Genomic DNA, 23796 nt, shown 5'->3' with positions numbered 1-23796 from the left:
CTGGGATATTACGGTCATCAAGGCTAGCTAGACCACATCAGGCTCACTGCCAAGCCATAGACATCCTCAGAATATAAATGTCCCAGTCTATTTGGATGTCGGGGACCAGGGCTGTTATGTATCTAGCGTCTCATACCGGTGTTGATTTAGCTGTTGTAGTATCAGTTTAGCCTTTTAAACACAATTAATGAGATTACATGGACAGGGGAAACCCGATCCTAGATCAGCACTCCAACTCTGAGACGTTTTATGAATACGGCCCCTGAGCTTTATGTTTTGTCAAAGTGACCCTAGAAATGCCACTCCCTAATTGCTGTGGATACCTGAATTGCAGAAGCATACAGGATATGGGTGCCGGTCTCTCCTCGCTGTCCCAGCTTGTACCAGAAAAGTGCTCTGACCTCCTATTGTAATGCTGAGAGAACGCAAGTTTACTTGAGGTTAAAACTTGTAATGGTCGACATGGACCAAGTGGGAAATTGTTGTGCAATAGCAGAAACTCTGGAACAAATGCTACATTTTGGTTTCTTTGGGGAGATGTAGCATTCTGTCCTTGGAGTTGGTCTCTGTTTCCTTTTGTCCTTTTCACACCCATGAAGAGAATAGAAAGTGCAGTCTCTTTTATTCTTCTCTATAGCTAGGTTCCCTTCCAATTGGCAACAGATTTCCTTGCAAATATTCTCCAATCCACATAAAGAAAATCTGCAAAACGTCCCACCAGTGGTTGATTCCCACCAAACTGACCTGCTGTGGATAAAAATCAGTGCGTGATGATGAAGTGCACACAAAATCTACTTTTTCGCTTAAGTTTTCATTGACCAAATAAAATTCTAGAGGTCAATGTGTTTCAATCGCGTATTCAGCTCTACTTATTTGTCACAAAAACGGTTGTGTTATATAGAAAATGTGCCTATTCTGGTCTTGGAACGTTCGCTCTAGCCAACAGCTCGCAGATACAGTAGGCTGTGCGGGTAAGCTACATGATGAGATTATTATGGATAAGAGCGAGAATACTTGTATTTGTCAAAAGGCAGTGAAGCATCGATCATCATGTCACCAGAATAAGACCCTCAATATTAATTGGATAGACGCATTAAGCTCATCACTGTGCAGTTTCACCACCCTGTGAAGTTCCTCATCATTTATTTAATCTGTAGTCTAATAAACTGCATGGTTTCAGTTCAGGTGAGTCCAGTGAGTGTTAATGCGCGTAATAATGGTGACAGGTGTGCGTAATGAAGGGCAGCCTGGTGCCCTTGAGCGACAGAGATGGAGAGCTGGAGCAGACATGACAGTATGTGGATAGAATATGTAGTATATCTGAAGAATACATGGCTAGAATAGTATATGTACTGAAATAGTTGAATAGGATGGACTTGGCTAGAATACAGTATAAAATGGGTAAATCAGTATGTAACCATTGTTAAAGTGACCAGTGTTCCATGTCTATGTACATAAGGCAGCAGGCTCTATGGTGCTGGGATCAGTAACGGGGTGGTAGCCGGCTAGTGACAGTGACAAAATTCAGGGTAGGATACTAGGTGTAGGCAGGCTAGTGATGGCTATTTAACAGTCTAATGGCCTTGAGATTGATTTTTTTTCCGGTCTCTCGGTTCCAGCTTTTATGCACCTGTACTGATGGGGTGAACGGGGGTGAACGGGACTTGGCTCGGGTGGCTGAGGTCCTTGATGATCTTCTTGGCCTTCCTGTGACACTGGATGCTGTAGATGTCCTGAAGGGCAGGCAGTGTGCTCTCAGTGATGCGTTGGGCTGACGTTGGTCTGGTTGCCATACCAGGCGGTGATACAGCTTAACAGGATGCTCTCAATGGTGCATCTGTAAAAGTTTGTGAGGGTCTTCGGGGCCATGCCAAATTTCTTCAGCCTCCTGAGGTTGAAGAGGAGCTGTTGAGCCTTCTTCACCACAATGTCTGAATGGGTGGACCATTTCAGTTTGTCAGTGACGAGTATCCCGAGGAACTTTAAGCTTTCAGCTGCCTCCTGAAGCCCATGATCAACTCCTTCATTTTGTTGACATTGAGGGAGAGATTATTTTCCTGGCACCACTCCGCCACAGTTCCCTCACCACATCCCTGTAGCCTGTCTGGTCATTGTTGGTAAGCAGGCCTACCATTGTTCTGTCATCTGCAAACTTAATGATTGAGTTGGAGGCATGCATGGCCATGCAGTCATGGGTAAACAGGGAGAACAGGAGTGGGCTGAGCACACACCCTTATGGGGCCCCTGTGTTGAGGATCAGCATAGGGGAGGTTGTTGCCTACCTTCACCGCCTGGGTGGCCCGTCAAGAAGTCCAGGATCCAGTTGCACAGGGTAGGATTCAGACCTAGGGCCTCGAGCTTAAGGATGACCTTGGAGGGTACTATGGTGTTGAAGGCTGAGCTGTAGTCAATGAACAGCGATCTTACATAGGTATTCCTTTTGTCCAGATGGGATAGGGCAGTGTGTAGTGCGATGGCGATTGCATCATCCGTGGATCTATTGGGGCGGAATGCGAATTGCAGTGGGTCTAGGGTGTCGGGTAAGGTGGAGGTGATATCATCCTTAACTAGTCTCTCAATGTACTTCATGATGACAGAAATGAGTGCTAAAGGGCAATAGTCATTTAGTTGAGTTACCTTAGCTTTTTGGGGTACAGGACCAGTGGGGGGGGGGCATCTTGAAGTAAGTGGGGACAGCAGACTGGGGTAAGGAGAGATTGAATATGTCAGTGAACACTCCAGCCAGCTGGTCTGCGCGTGCTCTGAGGAGATAGCTAGGGATGCTGTCTGGGCCCGGAAATGTGGTTCGTGAGAAATATGGCCCGTGAAAGCTACAGAATAACCCATAATGCTCCAGACCTCGTTTCAAATACTATTTGAAGTTGTTCAAATGCTTTGAGCGTTTGCTTTAGCCTGCCTGGATGGCCAGATGGGTGGGGTTTACACTGTTTGGACTATTCTATTGGTTTCATTTCACCAGGCAAGTATTTGAAATGATTTCAAGTAGTATTTGAACCCAGGCTGGATCTTCCCCAACTCAGAAGAGAGAGACACATTATGCCTCCAATGCAACAGCACATGCACTGTATACCATCAGCCTAAAGCATGACTAAACCCGATGCTAGATTAGTAGGAAGTTTGGTATTACCCCCAATGGAACACGAGCCAAACACAGATGAGAATGTACGGGTCACTCTATTCTATACTCATACAGTTAATGTCTCCAGATACATCAGTAGATCAACATCTACTTTAAGGTAGCAGTTGTCCTTGCAGTATGTGGACACAATGCTCTCTCCATCTTTCCTGTACACTCCTGATGTCATTACTAGATAGACGCAGTGTGCGCGTACAGGGGCTTGACGATGACTGTGTGCGCTCTCCGTCTTGTCGAGGTGACGCTCACCTTGAACCACTTCTTTCTCCAGCGGTACCTCAGCCCCACTGTGCACCACAACACCACACAGTCGCCGAGGACACATGGTTAGAAACTGACACTGCTTCTCTAGTAAAACGTGCAGCGGCCCGTGTTCATAAAGCGTCTCAGAGGAGGAGTGCTGGTTTTAGGATCAGTTTAGCACTTTTAGATCATAATTCATGAGGTTACATTGACAGGGGGGTGGGCCTGATCCTAGATCAGCACTCTTACTCTGAGACGCTTTATGAAAGTGCTTTTATGAATACGGGCCCATGTGTTTTTATTATCGTGAATGCAATGAGGGGATGATGATGTGTATTGATGCTTATTGCTTGTGAGGCATATGATAGTCGCAGCTGTTTCTCTCATCTCTCTGGTCACTGCTGCAGTGCATGCACCCACTCTGGGACGTCATAATGATGAGAAAAATGCTGAGCCCGTCTCCACGGCGACAGGGTGATTGACAGGCCACGTGAGCGCTAATCATGTTCCCAGACACTTCCACCAAAATGCACGAAGAGTCTGCTGGACCAACGTGCCAAACTTGAAACTCTCGGTGTACAGGCATTGGCTTAATCTGCCAACCAATCATCTCCCAGAACACCTTCTCCCCAAACCTCTCCCATGTGTAATTTGTGCACCTCAAGTTCCTGCCTGGGTCCTGCCTCCATTTGGACCCACGCCTTGCAGTCGTGAGATTCACTCAAATTAAATGATGCCAAATCCTTTACTCAGTAAGATTACTCCCATAGAATTCTATGGTCACTCCCACAAAGGCCAACTTTAAATTGTTGACATCCCAAGCTTATGTGCGCAATAGCCTGTGGACGATGTTACCTGAGGGCAGACAATGGAAGTCTGCCAGTCTCTGCAAATCCCCTTCAGAGAATAGGCTGCTACACACAGCCCTGTCGTGACACTGAACTGGTGTGTGTGTGTGTGCACGCGTGTGTGTGTGCACACATATGTGTGTGTTTGTGGACGATACCTACTACTTTTGGCACACGTATCACTTTTCGCGCATGGGTATTCCTGTCCCGGATTATGTGTGTGTGTGAGTCATGTGTGGCGAGAGAGAGGGACACACATTGGGGCAGGGCCAGGGTTGAAAAGTGCTGAGGAGGTTGTGTGTAGGGCAGGGCTCAGATTGTATGCAGAATGGCTTGGGAGGGAAACACAAAATGGCCTCTTCAGCAGCAGTCCCCCATCCTGTGGTCCAGAGCCAGGTGACGGGAGTGTTAGGTTTCCCTCCCAAACATCCATCTCTCTCTCTCTCTCTCTCTCTCTCTCTCTCTCTCTCTCTCTCTCTCTCTCTCTCTCTCTCTCTCTCTCTCTCTCTCTCTCTCTCTCTCTCTCTCTCCCCTATCTCTCGGTCTCTGTCTCCGTGGCTCTCTCTGTCTCTCCCCACCCGGATTAAAAGGCAGCTGCTGGGTTCAGCGTCCAGGGCAGGACCGTCTCTCTGGGATACCACAGGGCTGAATATCATCTAATTTCACCAGATGCATACATGAGGATCAGGTTGCTGATGTAGACAAGAAGCAAATGGCACCTGGATCATAGCAGGACCCCAAAATGAAATCAGGATTTTAATCCGAACTGATACGTTGACTAATGACGCTGGAATGACTGAAAGTCATTATTAACTGAACTGACAAAACAAAATGTTGTGGCCTCAACACTTTGTCAGGGATAATGGAGAGGAAAGTCCTATATTGGAATGGGAAAGCCTCATGCTTTCCCAAATTCTTCCAGAAATCCTGCTTGGCAGATTCCCAGATTTCCAGTTTTTACCTTCCTGATTCCAGAATCTTTTTTTTGGCAAACCTGGGAATTTTGGGAAAGTGAACAAACTCTAGCGATGGTGAACACTTTCCTGATTATAGGGGTTAGTCAGAAAGTGTTTGTTTTGAACCGCTATAGAACGACAGTGAAGTCCGAGGAGAGACATGACCGAAACAGGGCTCTGTCGCCAGGAGATAGCGTGGGCTAGGGCGGGGGCGTTGGTTTACTCATATGATATTCTCCTTGTGGTGAGGTCAAACACACAACACACACACACACACACACATTCCATACTTGTGATTCATTTGCGGACTGTCAGGTCAAATCCCTTTTCATTTGTCACGATGTCTCGTGTTAACATTAGCATGCTATCTTAATGATGCCTCTTCTCAAGGGAGTTGATAAGTGCATCGTTGGAATGAGAATCACACAGGGACGATTCACATGTACAGGAACGCAGACGCTATCTGTGCCAAAGTCGGAGTAGCCGTCGGGAAGGTACTTTTCTAAACACAACTCACGGGTGTGAAAGATGTGGTACAATAGGATATTTTTAATATGCGGTGACCACACAGTGATCCCCACCAGGTGTTTCTCCTCTAAACATTCAAGTCGATTGAACTCAGCCAGGGCTAGTTACAGCAGCCAAGTCTCTTTCTCCGAGTGGTGCGATGGGATGTGTGAAATAACCTGACTTCATCAGCTGACTGTCTGTCCGCCTGTCTGTATGTGTCTGTCTGCTTGCCGTCCGCCCACCCGTCCGTCCGTTCATCCCTCCGTCCGTCTGAGGAGGAGACTGATTAGTCTTCCCTCCCTGCTAGAAATGGCCCCCCCAGAGATGCTAATCAGCTGTTTTCACGTTGGATTTAAAGCCAGTCACGTTGGATTTAAAGCCAGGCTCTTAAGTTACTGTGTCTGAAACAATACGATTTCAAGAGCAGTCCATAGCCTCACCCTCAGAGTAACAGTAACACATGCTCATGTTTTGTTAACTTTAACTGGGGAAGACGGCTTTCAGATCAAAGCTAATGTACCCTTGAGTTGATGTCAAGTGTGTCTTTAGTGCTGAATTACAAGGACACAAAGAACAATAGACCTGTTTGCCAATTTTTTAAAACCTTTTTTTATGTCCCCTAATTTATTCGTTTAAAAAGATGTTCCGAACCAACTGCTGTAGACAGATGCACCATTTTTCCACTTGCTGAAGTTTTAATTAAACCACATGCTGTGCATGCTTTGAAGCTTTCGGCATAACAGAATGTATTTAATTTTGCTGTTCATTTGGCTTAAGGTTGAAAGGTGACAGCGGTACCACTAAAGAAGAAACATTTCTAATGGGACCCTATTCCCTGCATAGTGCACCAGGGACCATAGGGCTCTGTGTAGTGCCCTATGTAGGAAACAGGGTGTCATTTGGGACGCAAACAGGGTTCCTGAAAACGCCCACCTTAAGGGTTTCTGAGAAAATCAATGGTTCCGCATTCATTCTCTCCTGGTCTATCGCATTTCTCTTCCCCATGTTTCTGCTGACCTCTCCATATCTCCTCTCGGCTTCCCGATTTACTGAGATCGGCCTCTTCAGTGACCCCTCTAAGAAAGGAGATCTATTCTCCCAGGCCTCGCCTTTTACCGGCCGCGCGGCAAATGCACTCTTGTGCCGCCTGACATTTCATTCCAATTTGAAGTATTAAGGACAGACTAAACATTCAGGCCGTTCTTCAGGAAATGATGCCTGAAGGAGAGTGCTTGAAACACACACACAAAGTGCCTTCAGAAGGTATTCATACCTCTTGACTTATTCCACATTTTGTTGTGTTGCAGCTTGAATTCAAAATGGATGAAAACAAATGTTTTAAATACGTCACCCATCTACTCGCACTACCCCATAATGACAAAGGGAAAACATGTTTGACATTTTTGCAAATCTATTGAAAATTAAACGCAGAAATATCTCATTTACATACAGTGTATGTTTTCAAACCCCTTTGCTATGACACTTCAAATTGAGCGCAGGTGCATCCAATTTCCTTTCATCATCCCTGAGATGGCACTACAACCGGATTGGAGTCCACATGTGGCCAATTCAATTGTTTGAACATGATTTAGGAAGAACCTAAACTGTCTATATGAGGTCCCACAGTTGATAGTGCATGTCAGAGCAGAAACTATACCACGAAGTCCGAGAAACTGTCCATAGATCACCGAGATAGAATTGTGATGAGGCACATATCTGGGGAAGGGTATGAAACTATTTCTAGAGTGTTGAAAGTTTCCAAGAGCACAGTGATCTCCATCATTGGGAAACTGGAAAAATATGGAACTACCCAGACTAGAGCTGGCCGTCCGACCAAACTGATCAAGCGGGCAAGAAGGACCTTGGTTAGGGCAGTGACCAAGAACCCAATGACCTCTCTGACAGGACTACAGAGTTCTTTGGCTGATATGGGAGAACCTGCCAGAAGGACAGTCTCTACAGCATTTCAGCAATCTGGGCTTTATGGTAGAGTTGCCAGATGGAAGCCACTCCTGAGAAAAAGGCACATGACGGCACACTTTGAGTTTACAAAAAGCATGTGAAAGACTCTGAGAGCATAAGGCAAAATATTCTGTAGTCCGATGAGACAAAAATGTAACTAATTTGCTAAGGGCTCTGTCTGAAAAAAAAACAGGCACAGCTCATCACCCGTCTAACACCATCTCTACTGTGAAGCATAGTGGCGGCAGCATCATGTTATGGGGATGCTTTTCAGTGGCAGGGAACGGGAGACTGGTAAGGATAGAGGGAACAATGAATGGAGCCAAATACCGGCAAATCCTTGATGAGAACCTGCTTCAGAGTGCAAACGACTTTAGACTTGGGTGAATATTTACGTACAAACAGGACAATGACCCCAAGCATACAGCCAAGCAATGCTGGAAAGGCCTCAGAATAATGGCTTCAGAACAAGAAAGTCCTTGAGTGGCCCAGCCAAAGTCCAGACTTGAATCACATAAAAAAAATCTGTGGAAAGACTTGAAGATTGCTGTTCACCGCAGCTCCCAATCTAACTTAACAGAGCTTGAGAAAATCTGCAATGAAGAATGGAGAAAAAATGGCCAAATCCATATGTGCAAAGCTCATACAGACATACCCAAGACGACTCAAAGCTGTAATCACCACCAAAGGTAATTCTACAAGGTATTAACTCAGTGGTTTGAATACTTATGTAAATTAGTTATTTCTGCATTTTATTTTCAAGACATGTTCTACAATTTCTAAAAACATGTTTCATCTTTGTCGTTATGAGGTATTGTGTGTAGATGGGTGAGAGAAACTATCTATGTGAACAATTTTGAATTCAGGCTGTAACAACAAAATGTGGAATAACTCAAGGGGTGTGAATACTTTCTGAAGGCACTGTATACATGCAGGAAGGCAGGCACGCACATACAAACACACATAGCATGGACACACACACACCAACCAACCAACCAACCAACCAACCAACCAACCAACCAACATTACAGCTACTTTCGTCTGAGCCACCAATTACCACTAGTAACAAGAGAGGCTTATAGCCACTCAAGGGTGAACGCAAAGTCAGTGTTTGTGACACACAAAAAAACAGAAAAACAAGGAGCTATGGGAATTGGGACAAAGCAATGGGAATGTGGATAGTTATGCAATGTGTTGGAGGAGACTGCAATGTGTTGGAAAAGACTTGGTATTGTTATGCTTGGATGATCTAGAGGTCTGCTTTATCAGGTGGGAATGTCTGGTGGATCAGGGGGATGTTCCCTCCATGAAACGCCAACCATGTCTGGAGGAATCTGATTGGATCTTTGGAACACCACTCATGTCGTCTGCATTTGATTGGATCCAGACTGCTTTGCGTGTCTGATGAATTCTCCATCCGCACTCTCCTGTGTACTCCAGTCTCTCCACTGCTGTGTTGTGGGACAGTGGTGGAATGTGGTGGAAAGGAACCAGATGTTTCTTTGGCTCTCTTTGCTCCAGTTTTTTTCAGTGTCTCCCCCTTGTTGTATTGTTTCTTGACACAGAAGAAATGGATTCTCAGGTCTGCACAAGGGCCCATATTCTCCGTTTCTCAGATTAGGAGTGCTGATCTAGGATCAGGTCTTCCCTGCCCCAGGTATCAAGTCAACCCTCGTACTCTGAGACACTTGATACATGCAACCCCTGGTTCGTTGACTTAGAGTTTATGAGGTCACGACATGCTTTGACCTTCATCGGCATCAAATGCACAAATGAAGAAGCATATTGAGGTCTTGGAAGTAATGCTGTCCATCTGCTTGGGAAACAGATGACACATGTATCAGTCAACACTGGCCACTTAATGACTCCTACTGGCTGTTTTGCTAACACACAGTGCTCCTAGACACAACAACCGTCTCACAGCTCAGTTTAGCCTGTGGATACAACTGTTGATTAAAAAAACATCTTCCCCATCATTGTAGTGATTAGAGAACGTAATCTAAACTGCTCCTCTGTAAAACAGTGTAAAGAGCTAGACTCTGTCCCAAATGGCACCCTATTCCCTATATAGTGCACTGCTTTTTGACCAGGGCCTATGTGCTATTTGGGCCGGACACACTGACACCCATGGAGGTCTCAATTGGCCACCCAATTTGTTGTGTTCCTTCCCCTTTGAGCTGTGTTTTTGAAAATGTCCCCTTTGCTCTTTTGGCGATAAATGGTGATCTACCTTATTGGGGACAAGTCTATGAGGTACTATGTGTATCTAATTAACATTCTCTGTGTGTCGCCCCAAACCTCTAATTATCCATGATATGCAAGTCCTAATGATGACACTGTCTTTCAAGGGTTCTCTGGGAATGTACATTTCTGGCACAGATAAGTGTGAGTCAAATAGCCTTCCCTTTTGAAGTTTCAGACGAGGTCATGTTCAAAGAAGCATTTCAAATAGGTTATAGAATGAAATACCTTTAGTTAACTAGGCAAGTCAGTTAAGAACACATTCTTATTTTCAATGACGGCCTAGGAACGGCGGGTTAACTGCCTTTTTCAGGGGCAGAGCGACAGATTTCCACCTTGTCAGCTCGGGGGATCCAATCTAGCAACCCATACATTTAACTAGCCCAACACAATAACGACCTGCCTCTATCTTGTTGCACTCCACAAGGAGACTGCCTGTTAAGCGAATGCAGTAAGCCAAGGTAAGTTGCTAGCTAGCATTAAACTTATCTTATAAAAAACAATCAATCATAATCACTAGTTAACTACACGTGGTTGATGATATTACTAGATATTATCTAGCGTGTCCTGCGTTGCATATAATCTGACTGAGCATACAAGCATACAAGTATCTAAGTATCTGACTGAGCGGTGGTAGGCAGAAGCAGGCGCGTAAACATTCATTCAAACAGCACTTTCGTGCGTTTTGCCAGCAGCTCTTTGTTGTGTTTCAACCATTTCGCTGTTTATGACTTCAAGCCTATCAACTCCTGAGATGAGGCTGGTGTAACCAAAGTGAAATGGCTAGCTAGTTAGCGCGCGCTAATAGCGTTTCAAACGTCTCTTGCTCTGAGCCTTCTGGTAGTTGTTCCCCTTGCTCTGCATGGGTAATGCTGCTTCGATGGTGGCTGTTGTCGTTGTGTTGCTGGTTCGAGCCCAGGGAGGAGCGAGGAGAGGGACGGAAGCTATACTGTTACACTGGCAAAACTAAAGTGCCTATAAGAACATCCAATAGTCAAAGGTTAATGAAATACAAATGGTATAGAGGGAAATAGTCCTATAATTCCTATAATAACTACAACCTAAAACTTCTTACCTGGGAATATTGAAGATTCATGTTAAAAGGAACCACCAGCTTTCATATGTTCTCATGTTCTGAGCAAGGAACTGAAACGTTAGCTTTCTTACATAGCACATATTGCACTTTTACTTCCTTCTCCAACCCTTTTTTTTGCATTATTTAAACCAAATTGAACATGTTTCATTATTTACTTGAGGCTAAATTGATTTTATTGATGTATTATATTAAGTTAAAATAAGTGTTCATTCAGTATTGTTGTAATTGTCATTATTACAAATACACGCAAAAAAAATCGGGCGATTAATCGGTACCGGCTTTTTGGGTCCTCCAATAATCTGTATCGGCGTTGAAAAATCATAATCGGTCGACCTCTAGTGTGTGCGTGCGTGTGTGTGTGTGTGTGTACGGGGTCATGCACAAACTGGCTCTACATAATAGGTATTATCTGTCCCTATACCTACTGTATATGCCCATATTGACTCTAATAAACCTGTTATTTAATTTGGATGAGGGTCCAAATTAATCCAATCCGGATCACTGGTGGAGTGGCAGAATATGTCAACACAGCATTTCTGTCACACACACACACACACACACACACACACACACACACACACACACACACACACACACACACACACACACACACACACACACACACACACACACACACACACACACACACACACACACACACACACACACACACTGTGTATTGTTTAGCACCGTTGAATGACATACCATTCTCCTCATTCAAGGAATGACATTCAGTAAAAAAAGAAGATGTATTTATCCACATGGGGAAATTACTTAAAGGATAGATTAACCTTTTTTTAACCAAATCTATATTTAGGATGTTAATTGCATGTTGTAAAAGTGTTGTAACACCTTTTTGTTGGACTTGAGCAATACTTTTCTGTGTGTGTGTATTAGGGCTGGGCAGTAAATTGTATTTTACTATATACCGGTATTGATGCACGGACTGGTTTGGATTTTTACTTGACCTTTCACAACGGTATTTAAATGTTTGGTTTGTTAATACAAATGTAATGATTGAGCTAGAGATGGCTAATGTGTTAGCAAGAGCTTTGGGTGGCACATGCACGTTTTTGCCATGAATCTTGCCTGTCAGGGAATGCTAGTGCCAAAAGCACCCCTTGTGGTGACAGTAAGAACTGCCATTGAATTTATTTTATTCAACCTTTACTTAACTAGGCAAGTCAGTTAAAGAACTAATTCTTATTTTCAATGATAGCCTAGGAACTGTTCAGGGGCAGAACGACAGATTTGTACCTTGTCAGCTCGGGGATTTAAACTTGCAACCTTTCGGTTACTAGTCCTACTCTCTAACCACTAGGCTACCCTGCCGCCCCCATTTAACTAAGGTTGGGAAGCAAACTTGGCTCTGTAGAAACCCTAGCTGAGGAATGTTTAGGGTGTGTTCTGTTTAAAAAATATATATATATCTTTGTAGAATCATGGATGGAGTGGAATCCACTCCCAGTCAATAACCACAAGCTGTTCATGTCAGTGTGATTAATTGGAGGCTTGGAGCTGGGATACAAGTGGGTGTGAACTGCAGGAATGGAGACCAATGATTGCTTGGAGTCATTATTACAGTAGTTTGGGGGTGGAGATAGTTTACTGAAATTCCTTCTCTCTATCTGCCGAGAAGCACATTTGAAAGTAGATTTGAAAGTACTTTCAAAGCACATTTGAAAGTTTCTCTAGTTTTGGACTTTTGAACTTTCTCCCACCCACACACACACAAACACCCTGTCACTCACCAAGCACTATTTCAATACATGATTTCCATTCCCGTTGGTTTTTGCATAAACAATAAAAATATATTTTTTTCTACCAACGAGAACAGGGGGGGGGGATGAAGCACAGTATTTGGATTTTGGGTGCCCCTGGGCCCCCCTGTCTGTGACTTCCAGTGCTCTGCAGAGCTGTCACTTGTCTAATCCTGTAAACTCCACAACAGTCCATAAAGTACCGGCATGGCAAGTGAGTACTCTCCGGCCAAGCCTTTGATTCTACCCAATAACCTGATCTGAAGAGAAAGAGAACTTTCATTAACTTTAATAAAGTGCCACTGTATGAAAATCATCCCTCATGATCAGTGCCCTTTGTTTATCCAGATCAGGAATAACACTGCGCCTCAAGACCGAATGCTCATCCCGAAGGTGCTGATTTTGAAAGGAATGCGGCCCTGGATCCAGTGTCTCATTGTCAGTGTCTGTGCTTTGGTTGGTGTGGGTTATTATTACGAATGATTAGAGTTCTGAGTTTAGTTTTCTCACTGTTATCATAACGGGCCATGATGTACTTGAACAACACTTGAAAAGACTTGAAAAGATAACCTGCATTGTTTACAGTCAAATGCTGGGCGGACAGTGTGGCATTGGGAAAAATGTCACTGAACACAATGCTGAAAAGGGAATGACTTCCATTTTGCCATGTGAGGTGTGAATGTATTAGGTAAGCAATGTAATACAAGTGTTTGTCACCTAGCATAATGCTGCCTCACTTTCAGCCCAAGCCTTAATGTTTGTCAGAACTTGCTAGTTAGGAACCATTTAATTAACGATGTCTAACAAAGATGGTAATTTATTTATCACATATGAGAGGCTCAGTATTCACATGTTTGTTCTTGTGCTAAATGACTCTCAGTAATAGTCTGATTATGCAGACTTGGTGTGTGTGTCCCAAATGGCACCCTATTTCCTATGTAGTGCACTACTTTCGGTCCTATGGGCCCTGGTCAAAACTAGAGCACTACATACGGAACAGGGTGCCATTTGGGACACAGTCTTGTAGCAGTGGGCCTAATGTGTTACAGTAGGCTAGCTGTTACGTAATGGGCCAATCATCTCTGCTGATAGTAGTGGAGCCTCTGTCATCTGAGGTCTGAGAGGGCCTCAGTCAGCACCTGGGGCCCCTGTTGGCCCCTGTGCTAAGGACAGCTCCTCACAGCCCAGCTCACGACTCACCCTGGGCTCATTATCTCTCTCTCACTCGATCTCTTTCAAGTAGAGGTTATCACTGAATGCTCTTCCTCTGCCACATTTTCGTGAGTTTCTGGCCTAAAGTGTCCTGTGTCCACGAGATTATGCCAAGGCTATCCAGAGGTCCCTGTTGGTCAGTGAAGATATTGGTGTCAAAGCCTTTGTAGTGGCACATTTTATGAGCCTTTTTTTTTAAAGATATGCTTTACGTTTTGGAATTCTGTTTTGGGTCACATTTGTTTTTCACATACCAATGTTTTATCAGCGTATTGTTTTTGTCAGCACTGACTGTTGTCTGTAAGGCATTTTCGGTCAGCAGTATCTTATCTTATTTGTTTTCTCACACCAGTGTGGATGCTGTTATTGTTTAATGGCCTAGTGTTTGGTTCTTAACCACAGACTCAGTGACTTGGCTTGACTTGCCTCTCCTCAGACGGAGAAAATGATTGCCAGGTTGAAGGAGGTCTCTGTGTTTTTACTTTGGAGGTTTTGAGCTCTGTTTTGGGGTCAAGTCTCTACACTACCAAGAGATGGAGTTATCATCTGTGTGTGTGTGTGTGTGTGTGTGTGTGTGTGTGTGTGTGTGTGTGTGTGTGTGTGTGTGTGTGTGTGTGTGTGTGTGTGTGTGTGTGTGTGTGTGTGTGTGTGTGTGTGTGTGTGTGTGTGTGTGTGTGTGTTTCACTTGTATACCCGCAGCCCCTGCAAAGCAGTTAAAAAAATAAAAAAACGTACGACAGTAAACTGTACACTGATTTTAAAGTATGAGGGGATATCAGTGAACAAATGCCATGGTCAAGGCTACGACCGCGCTAGTGCAATGAGTGGAGCTTACCCAGGTGTTCCAAGAGCTCATATCAGACCGAGAGCCTGATGCTTCTTAGGTAGTTCATTATGGGTTTTATTTCAGAAAACGATCTCTCGGCACAAGTGACAGTTACAAGGATGGTAAGAACAGCTTGATTGACGTGGCAACAGCAGGGAAACTGGGCAGAAACGAGACGTGCTTCAAAATACAGCAGTTCTGCAACACCTTTAATTGAGCCTCTCATTCTCCTTAATTTTCCGGCTTCAACACATTATGGAAAGAGATGAACTGTATAGGAAGCTCTGGGGACTGGTCGTCTGGATACTGGACAGCCAATACATTGGCAGATGCAAAGAGTTCTTGTCTGCTAAAGCTGTTTGCGATTTCGTTCATACTGGTGAACCGGCATTTGAGTTGGACTGTTGCTATTGCAACCACACCTTGTCTCTGCTATATATTGGCATGCATCAATCAAGGCTACGTTTAAATTGTGTGCAGTGCAATGGACATATAATGCACAATGTCTCAGGAAAGACATATCAGTATAGGAAACAGTCGGGTCCGCAACCTGGACCTACGGGCCGTGGTGAAAACATTTTCACACAAAAAAAAGGAAGGACTTAAGGAGACTAGAGGAGTCTCTCAAGTTGTATCTAATTTAATTGAATTTGCCCTGAATATTGCAGCCCTTTTGTGTAGGCTATTAGCCAGACAAAATCCGCCGAGTTCAACAATAAATAGTGGCTGAATTTATCCTCAAGCCGACTACTTGTTTCCTCATTGTTGGGCTTTTTGATGTGTACTTTTTACACAAAGTTCATAAATAGCAGCTAAATATAGCTAAAGATAGTGCACTGCGTCATGAAACAATCCCTAGTAAACAAATGTTTTTAGGGTGGACTGACTATTATTTGGCATGAATAGTCTGGTTTTACGCAAAACTTTCTATCCAAGCTGGGAGAGAGCGCAATGATGACTCATGTCATGAAGGTTCAGGTAGCCAATACAGGGAAGTTATATATATATATATATTTATTTTACAATCTGCAATTTTGGAATTTCAAACTATAATTACTGAACAAGTAATTATATTATTGCCACCTGCCAGCAGTCGAACAATGACAGCATTGCGATAGCGTGTATGCCTTTGTGAAATGTTAGGCTTAACCTGAGAAAATGACGACCAAATAGGCCTACCAATAAACATTTATCCATTAGCCGAAGCAAAGCTATACATGCCCTGGCACCACAGAAATCCTATCTTCGATTCGATAAGCATGCAGCTGCATAGACATGTCGCAATTTCAGCACCATGGACAGCAATCAGTAGTCTATACTTCAAAATATATACTGAACAAAAATATAAACCCAACAAATTGTGCACAAATTTGTTTACGTCTCTGTTAGTGAGCATTTCTCCTTTGCAAAGATAATCTATCCACCTGACAGGTGTGGCATATCAAGAAACTGATTAAACAGCATAAACCCAGGGACGTTGTTTTAGAGAATTTGGCAGTACGTCAAACCGGCCTCACAACTACAGACCACGTGTAACCACGCCAGCCCAGGACTTCCACATCCTGGATTGACTGAGACCTGTCACCCGGACAGCTGATGAAAATGAGGAGTATTTCTGTCTGTAATAAAAAAAAAACTAATTTTGATTGGCTGGGCCTGGCACCCCAGTGGGTGGGCCTATGCACTCTCAGGCCCACCCATGGGCCTGCCCAGTCATGTGAAATCCATATTTATTTCAATTGACTGATTTCCTTATATGAACTGTAACTCAGTAAAATCATTGAAATTATTGCATGTTGAGTGTATATGTTTTGTTCAGTATAATTTATAATTATGGGTGTCATCCTGTTCATATCTCCTAGTTCCATTCAAATGTAGGTTAACTATGTGAGTCAGTGGGTGGATGGCCTCGGGTCTGGTACTTTCTCTGTTACTCACTTATTGGTCATAGCAGGAATACAGAAACAAAGATACAATGTCCCTGCCCCCTTTTCCAAATGTCTCTCTTCCCAGCCCACAGAATGTGCAAAGAGCCCTTTCAACACCTGCTTATAACTAAGTGAAGAGAAGTTTCTTCAAACTTTCTGCGACCTTCGGGACCTTAAGTACCACTCCTCCCTGAGTTGTTGAGTTGGCCCCAGTGCTCCATAGTGAATGTCGACACTTGAATTTTAATATCTGGAAGGATTCCGGGTGCTGTGAAGTGATAGAAAGTTTGGGCTCTCTGCTCTTTGATGTTCCCTGTGACTCTTAATGAGGATCAGACTTGGGGGTACGGGGAGGTCAGGGGGACAGCCAAGGGAGACCGCCGGTCCCTTCAGCTATCTTAAAATGAGTGAGATTTATTGTATTTTCTTCTCTCTCCTCTACCTCGCTCTTTCTCCATCTCTCTCTCTCTTTTCCCACTCTTCTTTTTAATCACAGTAGTCTCACAGTAGCCTGAGTACCCCTCCTCCTCCTTGGGTGAGTTTATTAGGGAGGCCTTGGCCCAGATGAATCAGCCCTGTGAAGGGCGACTGTCTCTGAAGTCAGACGTTTTCGCGAGCACCTTTAAGGAACGGGAGGTGAGATGGGGTGGGTGGCAGGCTAACGGAGAGGGACGTATGACACAGGAAGCACACCCAACGGGGCGCGTGCTCCAGGGGAGCCCAGAAACACGTGTGTACACACGCCAATGACACGGCAAAGGGCAGGGGGGTGGGGGGGTGTGGTTGGGGAGGGGGGGAGAGACTGTCTGAACTCTGACCCCACATATTTGAAATATAAGGCCAATCAAAAACAGGTGTGATGCTGTTGCTATGGTATGTCTGCCTCTCCTGCATTCCTCTCTACATTTCACAGAAGTATGCATTGAATGAACACTCCCAGACAAACCTCAGAGAAACCAGGTCACTGTAATGTCATTGACGTGTGATCTTGGAAGAGAGAGCCAGTCATAGTGGAAACCCTGAGGACGTGATTGACTCATGTCAACTGGGACTTTGTGTCCCTGTCACTCATTGGCCAGGGGACACTCTGCACCTAAGTGACAGACAGTACAGAATGAATACCAACAACTGACACCCAGGCTGCTTCCCAAATTGCATCCTATTCCCTTTATAGTGCAGTCCTGGCCAAAAAGTAGTGCACCTCATAGGGAATAGGTTGCCATTTGGGATGCACACCCTGTCACCATGAGCCGGTAACGGACAAGCAGGATAGGCTATACACTGTAAAAGTTTCTGTTGCAACCAGCTGCAATAGGATTGTGAGTTTGCTCATCAAAATAGCATTGAAGTTCAACGTACAATGCCGAACATTTTTAAACAAAGCCACGTGACATGGTTCAATGCGCACATAAATCAGCACAATCTATTTTTAGTTTTTTTTTAAATTGCCGGTGTCTTGGAGACGTTGGACCATGTATACCAGAGATGGGCTGGCCGTTCTCCTTTTGTAGAGGGGGGGGGGGGGGGGGCTTGGTCAGGGTCTCAGTTAGAATTATAGAATACACAAGGGGTTTAACACCTCACTCCCTGTTGTAAATCAAGGACAGAACATTCAGCTTTCCCTCTCCAATGTTCACCAAAGGAATGTGCCTTTGTTTTAAGAAGACTTTCCCCGCCGAAACTCTAACACGTTCTAAAGCGAGTACTGGAATAATATTTCTAACATAGAACATGGGGAATGGTCAGAGGCGATTTAAAGAAAACTAATGTCATTTTGGTTGTTATTTTGTGATATCATGAAAAAATGTTATAAAGGAAATACTATAACTTTGAAAGTATACCCATTACATATACAAACTTTCCATCCTATGTGCTGTGCATGAAATATGAAAAATTAGGAAAGTGTTTCTGTTAAGAGAAGGATGTGATTTGAGAAAATTGTTTCTATAACTGTGCACAGTAAGTAGTCACTGCCCCCTTGAGTGATGTCAGAGAGTGTCAGCCTGACAAAACCGCCCCTTTCTAACAACCTGTACAAAATGATGGGTTAAAAGTGAACATATCAGACCAGAGAGACGTAGAGCTGCAGCTCACATTTAAAGTGTTTTGAACTCTGAATCTCAACACGGGGTAGAGACGATAAAGTACCTCCCGGACAATCACTGGTACGGCTGATTAGCTGTACTATGTAAAGTATCTAGAAAAGCTCATTTAAGGGGGACCATTCTATTACTCTGCTCAAACCATCTCATCACCCCTCTAGGAACCATCAACACGGCTGGCTAGCCTATCTTCAAAGAGGCATCTTCCAGAGCGAATGGAAGGAGAATCAACTCTGTAGTTCTGTTCAGGACTACACGTCAAGTCACCGGATACCGGACAACTGCAGAGGAGAACAACAGTAGAATATTTGTTGAACCATTTTGGGACAATCGGAGCCTAACAAGCGTGCCACGAAATGGCATTTTCATGTAAATACATTAACGATTTCTTATTTCAAGCGGGCGGCAGTTTGTGTGCAAAGTATAAGACTACTCTAAGTGAGAGTAGTTTCTTAATGTACCAATGTTAAGTGTCTCTGTCCCCCCCCCTCTCTCTCTCTCTCTCTCTTGCCCTCCATGTCTTTTGTAACAAGCAGCCATATTGTTGTCAGTCCGCTAGGGACCTGTTTTTAATGAATTACGTGTGTATATTTATCATGTGTTACCATTTAATTAGCTAGGAAATAAATAATTAAACCAATTGGTGTAGTACTGAATCATAAGTAAGGCTGGTTTTTGTAGATGTAAGGAGGTTACGACTGTTTGGAATGATGATATGAGGTTATGGTTAATAAATTGACTGTTTATAGATGTGATAGGTACAGACCTTTAGAGTTTAATTTGGCAGACGGTAACTCTTTAAAGAACCGCTCTCGTGGTGCCCCAGATCCTAATTAGTTAATTGTTACCTGATTAATTTCAAATTAAACATAGTTAGTTGATTAGACAAATAACAGTCTTCAAATTAATGATAAAAGTCATGACACTAGTTTACCATGTTGTTCATTGCTCTCGGTTACTCTATTTTTGTATCGTCATTGGCACAATATACAGTACCTTTGGAAAATATTCAGACCCCTGGACTTTTTTCCACATTTTATTTTGTTACAGCCTTATTCTAAAATTGATTTAAATTGTTTTATCCCTCATCAATCTACACATAACCCATAATGACAAAGCAAAAACAGTTTTTTAGAAATATTTGCTAATTTATAAAAAATGAATAACTGAAATATATCACATTTACATAAGTATTCAGACCCTTTACTCAGTAGTTTGTTGAAGCACATTTACATTTACATTTAAGTCATTTAGCAGACGCTCTTATCCAGAGCGACTTACAAATTGGTGGATTCACCTTATGACATCCAGTGGAACAGTCACTTTGGCAGCGATTGCAGTCTTGAGTCTTCTTGGGTATGACGCTACAAGCTTGGCACACCTGTATTAGGGGAGTTTCTCCCATTCTTCTCTGCAGATCCTCTCAAACTCTGTCAGATTAGATGTGGAGCGTTGCTGCACAGCTATTTCCATGTCTCTGCAGAGATGTTCGATCGGGTTCTGGGCCACTTAAGGACATTCAGAAACTTAGTTTCCTTGTCCGTCCCGCTGAAAAATATCCCCACACCATGATGTCGCCACCACCATGCTTCACCGTAGCCAGGTTTCATCCAGAAGTGACGGTTGGCATTCAGTTCAAAGAGTTCAATCTTGGTTTCATCAGACTAGAGAATCTTGTTTCTCATGGTCTGAGAGTCTTTAGGTGCCTTTTTTGGGCAAACTCCAAGCGGGCTGTCATGTGCCTGTTACTGAGGGGTGGCTTCCGTCTGGTCACTCTACCATAAAGGCCTGACTTGTGGAGTGCTGCAGAGATTGGTTGTCCTTCTGGAAGGTTCTCCCATCTCCACAGAGGAACTCTAGAGGTCTTCAAGAAGCCAATGGTCACTCTTAGTCACTTCCCTGACCAAGGCCCTTCTCCCCCATTTTCTCAGTTTGGCCTGGGTGGCCAGCTCTAGGAAGAGTCTGGTTGGTTCCAAACTTTTTCCATTTAAGAATGATGGAAGTCACTGTGTTCTTGGGGACCTTCAATGCTGCAGAAATAATTTGGTACCCTTCCCCAGATCTAATTTGTTTTGAAAATCTATATTATTTATGGCTGTGTAGCATATGATATATAAACCAATCAATGTACATGCAAATCACAGGTAATGAAACAAAACATTTCTGAAAATAAACCTGCAATAGAGCAGGCTTGGAAATAACGTGTGTGGTTTGGAGCAAACATGAATTATTTATTTTTTACTCAACAAGCTTGCTCAAATTCAGCTCACTTTGAGCAGAGTTTGTTGAGTAAACCTCACATTTTTTGTTCTTTAAAAGTCCACTCACCTCACAAACTAACACTTATTAAGCAATTTGTTAAGTTGGCTTTTTTTATAGTGAAGATGTGGAAGAATGAATTCTCTGAAAGTTATTAGTTAAATATAATTTGTCCTGTCTCAAATACTCATGCATTTGTCTCCAAAGAAAGATTTTCCAAGGTTATTTTGGGGGTCATTGATATCAGTAATGCTGCTTTGTCTGGACAGTCCATCCCCAAGAAGAACTCCAAAGAGATGTGAGCTCATTCTGCCTGTCAGATCCTGCAGTTCATTGGTCCAGTGCCTAATGGGGGAGAATGGATCAAGTCAACCCAAATAATATAAGTTCCATATTGGTGGTCCTGAGTTCACGGTCCAGTCCCCCCTCAGAGCATCAGCCCAGCCAAGCCTGTAATACACACACACACTCTCTCTCTCTCTCTCTCTCTCTCTCTCTCTCTCTCTCTCTCTCTCTCTCTCTCTCTCTCTCTCTCTCTCTCTCTCTCTCTCTCTATATATATCTCTCTCTCTCTCTCTCTCTCTCTCTCTCTATATATATATTTATATATATATATATATCTCTCTCTATATCTCTCTATCTCTCTCTCTATATCTCCCTCTCTCTCTCTCTCTCTCTCTCTCTCTCTCTCTCTCTCTCTATATCTCTCTCTCTCTCTCTATATATATATCTCTCTCTCTCTCTCTCTCTCTCTCTCTCTCTCTCTCTCTCTCTCTCTCTCTCTCTCTCTCTCTCTCTCTCTCTCTCTCTCTCTCTCTCTCTCTCTCTCTCTCTCTCCTTTGCTAATGACTGGGCCATACTCACAGGGATTTAATGGCCTTTTGGCTAATGCACCGATTATTTTTTTTTCACTAAACCTATTTCTAGATGAGAGCTCCATCTTTACTTTACTGGCCTCTGCCCTCGCGCTTTCTCCTGTGCTCCCGCTCAGTCCTTCTTTCTGTCTGTCACTTTAACACAGAAATCTATAGGGCTATACGCTACAGTATGTGTGTCTGCAACTGGATCCTGGACTTCCTGACAGGTGGACCACAGGCTGTGAGGATTGGAAACAACATCTCCTCCGAACTGACTCTTCATACAGGGGCACCCCAGGGTTGTGTCCTCAGTCCTCTGCTGTACTCCCTGTTCACCGTGACTTTGCGCGACACCAACTCCATCATCAAGTTTGCTGATGACACCACAGTTGTAGGCACGATAACCAACAACGACAAGTTAGCCTATAGGGAGGAGGTTAGGGAGCTGGTATTGTGGTGCCAGGACAACAACCTCTCTGTCAACATCAGCAAAACAAAGGAGTTGTTCATTGACTTCAGGAAGCAGAGGAGGGAGCACGCCCCGATCCAAATCAAGGGGACTGCAGTAGAGAGAGTAAGCAGTTTTAAGTGCCTCGCATCCATATCATCGATGACTTGAGAGGGACCAACAACACCACCACTCTTATCAAGAGTGACCAACAGCAGCTCTACTTCCTAAGGCGGCTGAAGAAATTCAGCAGGCCACCTTGCGTCCTCTCCAAATACTACTGCTGCACCATCAAGAGTTTCCCACAAGACAACACATGCTAGCAATTCCAAAGTAAATTGCTGATGCTATTCATTTCAAACTCACCGCTCGCAGGTGGGAAGCTTGCGACGAGGACAAGTGCAGCAATGCCCTGCCACGCTTGCAGTGGCAGAAGGGCTGAGGGGACGTTTCTCAAGATGAATGAGTTCATGAGAAATGATCTAGTTTGATCTGCAATTCATTGCATTCAAAAGTTACATGAGAGAAAAGACTACAAATAAAATAAAAATGTATTTGTTACTTTTTTTTAAACAAACAATAAAAACAGCACTTTTTTCATAGGAGGGCAAATGGGCAGGTGCTCCAGGATCCCCAGGGCTCTATCTGTGCATGTGCACATGTGTGCATGTGCTTTTTCTGCATTTCTGTATTTGTGTGTGATATGTTAGCTGGGATGCCTACGTGGGTACTCGGCATGCTCCATGCTTTGGTGCCTCCGTGTGTGTTGGTTCAGCAGATCTGGGATGCTGACTACAGGCTTGTGGAGGACTGGAGGCTCTGCTGCTGTCTAACATGCCCTAAGTGTGGTGGGAGAGAGAGGTAACGTCCTGGTGCTGACTGCATGGAGAATACTGGATCGTATTTGCCACTGAACAGGAACCAAACGTACTGAGAGGGTGTGAGTGACAACCTGAACATTTGTTTTATGCTGTTACTGCTGCTCCCTGAAACGTCCTATATGCAACAACCCATCACTGGTCTCTCTTCTCTCTCTCTCTCTCCAAATATATGCCTTAAAACCACTTGAAACTAGGGGCACAATTTTTATTTTTGGAAAAAGAACGTTCCCAAAGTAAACCGCCTATTTCTCAGGACCAGATGCTAGAATATGCATATAATTGATATCTTAGGATAGAAAACACTCCAAAGTTTCCAAAACTGTCAAAATATTGTCTGTGAGTATAACAGAACTGATATTGCAGGCGAAAGCCTAAGAAAAATCCAATCAGGAAGTGACTCATGTTTTGAAACTGTTGTGTTCCTATGAACTCCTATTGGCCACTGAAAGGGTTATCAACCAGATTCCTTTTACTACGTATTCCCTAAGGTGTCTACAGCATTTTGACGTA

The sequence above is a fragment of the Oncorhynchus gorbuscha genome, linkage group LG07 (assembly GCF_021184085.1).
Source record: "Oncorhynchus gorbuscha isolate QuinsamMale2020 ecotype Even-year linkage group LG07, OgorEven_v1.0, whole genome shotgun sequence".
In the NCBI taxonomy this organism is placed as follows: Eukaryota; Metazoa; Chordata; class Actinopteri; order Salmoniformes; family Salmonidae; genus Oncorhynchus; species Oncorhynchus gorbuscha.
This window is presented reverse-complemented; position numbering follows the sequence as displayed.